Here is a 6488-nt window from a genome sequence, read left to right as displayed (position 1 = left end):
AAACGTGACTCGGAGCTTTTTCACACATTCCAAATACAACCGGAATGGCATAACGATGGGGCGAGCGGCAAACATTTGCCCTGGCCGACGATACGCGCGCAGCAGGCAACGGGCGGCGTTAAAGCAAAACTACCGGCGTCGCGAAGGCTGGACGCGCGACCGCGGTATCGCCTACAGCGCGTCAGAAAAAATAAAGGAGGATGGAGAAGTGCAGGAAAAATTTGAGCTCGAGGCAAATATTATACTTTCCGCTTGGGCAAATATCGGGTAAATAGTTTGCACGGGCATATTTGGGGCCCTCCCGAAGCTTTTTTTCCCCCTTTCTCTCTGGCTCGTGTCCCTGGATTTTCGGATCGCGCGTAATTGCACGAAGCGCTATCTCGTTTTGCCGCGCGCGAAAGAAATAAAGGAAAGGAGAGCGAGCTGCAAAGAAAACAAGAAAAGGGCACAGTCAATCGACTGTGAAGCGCAGAGAGGGTCTTTTATCTTCTCGTGCTATACATGGGCCGTGGCAACGCTCGGAGCGTTATAATGAGAGAGACGGGAAGCAGTTTTTTCTTCTTCTCGGTTTTATGGGGAGAAAGGGGGTGAGAGAGAGTATGGAGCTCGTATTCCATTGTTACTATCGTCAATGTCACCACCCATAAGGATATCGTAAGTTTGATGACGCGTGTGACTATTGCCAAGCATTAAATGGAAAGTTATTTACGACATCGATGCGTGCTGCGTGTAGTGCCAATAGAATCCGCTGTTTGTTGCAGTTAATCATTGGTCTTTCAGCTCGCTCTGTCGTCTCGATTTCCTTTGTCACGCTGCGATTTCTTCTTTTTCTTCGATTCCATCGGCTTCTAGTGGCTTCACTGAAAAACTAACAACTGCAGTTTTGCCGCGACCCTCGTACGAAACCTCGAGCGATCCCATAACACATTCCTGGCAAACTGTTACAGCAGTATTACAAAAGTATCGCGTCACGACCGACACAGGAAAAACTGCTCGGAAAAAAGTCGCATCAAGATTCGTTTCTCGAGAAATTTCGTTAAAAATTGGCAAAGAATCCTCCAATCTACGAGCATCGGAAAAACGCCGTCGAGTGATGTTGCAATCTAGTCGACACAACGCAAGGCAAAAAAACAACATCGTCTCATCTTCGCGGAGTCGATAATCGCTCACGGATTGATATTCCGCACCGATCACCATTCAGGGATCAATCTCTCTTGTTTTTCTTTACAGCTCGTGCGAGTTTCGCGCACAATCCTCATTAAGAAGACCGCAACGCAGACAGAGAGCAGCTCCTTTCATTATGCAGCAGATCGCGCACACATTATAAATAAAAGGATCTCCTCCTTGGCGCTTTTCTCACATACCAGAGTCTCGCTATCAGCCGGCGATATTGCGCACATATCGTCTTTCCTAATAAGCGCCACCACCACCGCCGCAATTGAAAGATCTCTCTCTCTCTCTCTCTCTCTCTCTCTCTCTCTCTCTCTCTCTTGCTCAGGCACGCTGACTACTTGGAGGTGGATAGGTATATAACCCATGGCTCATTATGTCAGCGCTATAGCGGAATCTGAGCCGTTGCTACCGGCAACCAGTTTTGCCAGGCATGGGAGAGGATATATCTCTCCTGCATGTGTGTGTATGTGAACTGCCACCTTGGTCAATTGTTATTTTTAACGAAACTGTTGTCTCGTTATCAGTCTCGGAAAACAATCACCCTGTCTACGTGTGTATTAGCTTTTCGTATCGACTATTTGCTGGTTCAGAAATATCTCGTAATCGTGATAATTATAATGAGAGATGAAATAATTACTTATGCGAGGGTGGGTCTGGCAAGAAAATTATTTGCGTGCTCTAAGCTACTAAGTAGGAACCACCAGGTAATTTAAGAGAATAATAACTAGCGAGCATTTTCTGCCATATCTGCTCGCAAAAACTTAGGTGGATTTTACGTTTATGATACCCGACCATTCGCATTGTTAACAATCAGTGGCTCTCGACTCACTTCGGCAGTTCGGTCTGAATGCTCGGCCGTTTTTACTTTACCGATTTCGAACGAATTTCCCTATTTTCCAGCGTTTGTCTTGAACCGAAGAAACTGCTGTCGTTAAGAACTTAGCTGGTCATCATTACGCAGTCATCCTCAATCAAAAGCCATCGCGAGTAATTTATAGACGAGCCATTTCAGCAGCGGCGTGATTATATCCTGGCATGCACGCGCGAGCAGTGCACTTGTTTATATACGAGACCATGGTTCGTTTCTCGGCTCTCGCTCTCGACTATTGTACCGCTCAATAACGTCACATCGTGTGGTATGCATGCACGCGGACGCGAGGGACACAGTCACAGAACAAATCACGATCGACGAATGTTGCAATGCCGTACACATTTCTCTCAGCGACATTACTTTACAAGCGGACATGAGCTTGTGTTTACGTGTGTGATACGCGCAATTACCGTGCACTTATGGACCGTAAACAATCTAACATATTTATCTAGAAAATGCCAACTGATTATTCGGAGAATCGTGCGGAGAGAAAAACAGAAACGGGTGTCGCTCCTTCTGCTCTCGCGCCGAGCAAGAGAAAGAAATCGAAAAATAACGAGCGCGAAAATGATTAACGCCTCGCTCGGTTCTTATATATCTCCCAAGAGCGCCTGATCCTTTGCTCTGGCAATCGGACCTGCATATGCACAACCGCAGTGCACGCGTGTGGGTATACAATGCTCATTATAACGCCACGGCGAGAGAGAGAGAGAGAGCAGACTAATTATTTTCACAGACAGCGACGTTGGCTTTGCATCTTTTTTTCTTTTTTTTCTTTTTTTTTTTCTTCTTTTTCAGCCAGAGGCACCAAACTGCGGGCATTAAACCAACACAGCTAGTTGCAATTCAAACGCGTCGAGCTGTTCACGTTGGATCGGATATTGCGTTTGCCTATATAAGTGGACACGGATATCGCATAAACAACGTTTGACTGCTCTGAAAAATAGCCGATTATTGAAACCTGTTTCGCGAAGCGCGACGCCGCGGCTGTTTACCGAAGGAAGTAATAATGCATCTATCCCGCGAGAACGGGGCTTTGTTTAAATAATCTTTCAAAAGCGTACCACGCCGCTAATTGCTCTTGTTTTATTTGCATTGCAAAGCAGTAACTCGCGATTTCGCATGTGGTAACGGACGCTGTTTTATGCCACTTTTTTTTTCTCAATTAATCGCTGGTGTGCTCATTGATAGTTCTCGAAAGAGCACGCATCGATGGAATCTAGAAGAAACTTGGTTTGGAACGCGCGACTCTCGACATTCTCAAATTCGCGTGCAAAATCGAATGCTCGGAACAAAAGTGGAAGAAACTGTAGCGAGCTATCTAAATCGTCATCTGCCTAGGCAAGTATAATGCAGCGCAAACATTTAGAATTCAGTTTGCACGCTCGGCAAGCAGGTCAGAGTATTTCCGTCGTCGCCGTCGAGATTGCACAAGAAGAAGAAATAAAGGCGAGCACAAGGAGAAGAAAGGAAAAAAAAGTGAGCGAAGAGGAATTTCGTAAAAATGTGTAGGCATAGCAGCGCGAGGTGACATTCAACTGGGGAATCAAGTGCGCGCACAACGTCGCCGCGCATAATGTAACGGAGCAGAGAGCGAGCGAGGCGCCGTCGCCGTGTATATACGTATGCGCGGGAGCAGAGTTACGCACTTGTGATTTTATCTTTGCGAGGCTTGCGTCACGTTGACTACGTTGCGCTATCCTATCTGCGTAGCGGCAGCAGCCTGCGCTGCACTCGGCGCGCGCTCATGTATATACGTACGAGTATCAGCAACGCATCGTCCGGTGTGGCCGGCCCATGTCAGGCCTGAACTTCAGCCGCGACGCTTGATTTATGCGTCGAGAGCTCGAGCCTTGTCCTTTGGCGATATACATTGCGCCACCAGATTATCTCGCACGCGGAAGTTCGGTCGCCGTGTGTGCCCGTACGCTGCGAGACTTAACGTTTCTCCGACGCTCATTTCACTTGGATACTTACCTTCGTTTTCGTTTTCCAGATCAAAATTTATTGTTTTTCGAAAGGATCGACTGCGATCTGTCGTTGAAGCGAACTTGCGAGTCTTACTTCGCATGAAGTAACTTCATTTTCACCGACACGCATTATCACGCTTGCGAGTATCGTTTGGTTTCCTGAACATAGGAAGCTTTATTTTTGCTGCAACAATGTATATCTCGCTCCGGTCGGGTGCATCCATTTATTTTACGTTAATACGAGTCCAATGAACAAACGTCCCATGAAAATCAAAAGTATAAAATAATGCTTTTGTTATTATTGTACTGGCTAGATGTTATTTCTTTTCTATTGAGATATTTTTCAAAAAATTACTTTGTTGCCTTGAAAGTAAATTTTATTTGAAAGATACACATAAGCTTTTTTTGGTTTTAACTTGCACGTTTGCCATTTGCTTTAAAATGAAAAATTCATTATGAATAGATTACCATTTATTGTACTATGCGCTATAGATGTATCCTTAGGAAAGGAAAATAATTAGAACTTTCATTATCATTGGATCCGGTATCTTTCTATTGGGATGAATCCTACGATGCTAAACAGAAATTTACTGAAAATTGAGTAAATTAAAATTAATTAATTTTCGAACTGTGCAATAATATAAATCACGATTGCGATTTTCTCTCTCAAGCAACTCGTCAAAAATTCACAATAATGTAATATGTATTTAAACGAACAACAATTGAATCCTTTTCAGCTAGTTTACTTTTTAATTGTGATATTTCGATGTCGTTGCTAAACATCTTCAAAGCTATGAAAATTTAACGAACAATACATATGAATAAAATATAATTATATTTTCACAAATGTTACAATTACTCTTGATAATCTTTCGCAATTCAATAATCTTAATCTCTTCAAAGTAATTGTAGAACGTCATAATAAATGAATTATATATTACATCAATTGTATGCTCATCCGCCATTATAGTACTCACGTAAAAAAATTCACAATAGTAACCGTGTTTTAACAATCAGAAAAGAGAGTGCTTTTTTATTTTTATGTTAATCGGTATAATATGCGAAACTTGAAACTTGTTTTACCATATTAAGAAATACACTTGTGCACGAAATTATATCTATGCATCGATGATGAAAGTGTGTTTCTGCTCCTTATCCTTTTAAAATTTCAACTTTATGAGACTATTTTGCAGAAAAAAATTGGCATTGACGGTCTAGTTGCGTTGTCTACGCATTAGTGTTGAAGCGTGTAAAACGCTCGTCAATCCTATTGATAAATACTTGTGAAATATGTTGTGCAAAATTCATATTCACTTGGAAAAGGCGTAATAAACGGCAAAAATATGACCCTCAAGCTACTAATTAATTACTCATGCAAATTGTAATAAATTATATACAAAGAGTATAATTGTTGTTTCCTGCAAAATCCGCAACCATAACCATAACTTTCATTGAAAAAAGAAATGAATAAGCATCTTTTCTTCAAAATTTATGCCTGTTTGATTAAGTATTTCATAACTGAATTAATTGTCAAATTACGTGGCGCCGATAAAGTTTACAAATATGCGAGCTTACAAATTAAGGCACAAAAGTCCCATTAGCCCACACGGCAAATACAAATACTCGCGGTGCGGGATCGACGAGGGCTATATGTGAAAAATTCGCCAAAAATGCAAATCTATCATTTTTTATGCTCGCGTCGTCCGTTTTTTCCAAACGCGGGGAAGTTAAAAAAGGTAAAAGTATAAAAACACACAGCGAGAGAAAGAGAGAGAGGGAGAGAGAGTGAGAGCGAAAGCGAGAAGGCTTTGCTAGCACGTCTTTCCTCTCTTTCTTGCCCTCTCGCGGTTGCCGTGATTTACTCATTCAATCAGCATACCTACACCAAACACTCATTATAAGCACTCGCGAGCGAGCGCTCGGTGAAAAAAAAAAAAAAAAAAAAAAAAAAAAATACAAACAAAAAGCCCACGCGCAACAAAGATAAATTGATCGACTCCTTTGGCGAGGCCCTGGCTTGATTAACGAACGGAACTTGCTGTAATTTTTCGAGCGCTCTTTTATTTCGACGCAGACACATATTCCGCGCACGGGCAATCAAACGGGCTACTTTTTCGGGATGAGCCCGCCGAAATTTCATTTTTTGCCCCCGTCTCTATTTGCAAAGGCTAACGCAACTCCCTCGACAAGCGTGACTTGCACGCGCGCCACTGAATTTTAATTCGCTCGGCGGCCGCCGCATGGCAAATGGATTCGTAATAACGCGCTTTTTCGACTGTTGCCGCCCCGCCCGCGAGCAGATGTCTTCGCGGCTTTTTACTTCTTTTCTCTTTTTCGAGAGTGGCGCTCGTGCCGCTGTCGATTCATTTTTATGCTAATTTCTTCTTTTGCCTTTTCGCAGACCCGTAGACGGCGAAAAATAGAATTGCAATACGGACAGACGTGGTTTTGAATAGGACCAAAAAAAAAACAAA

This window comes from Phymastichus coffea, unplaced genomic scaffold (assembly GCF_024137745.1).
Source record: "Phymastichus coffea isolate CEN01 unplaced genomic scaffold, Cenicafe_Pcof_1.1 PCOF00154, whole genome shotgun sequence".
Classification (NCBI taxonomy): Eukaryota; Metazoa; Arthropoda; class Insecta; order Hymenoptera; family Eulophidae; genus Phymastichus; species Phymastichus coffea.
The sequence above is the reverse complement of the archived record's forward strand: the minus strand, read 5'-3'. Positions refer to the sequence as shown.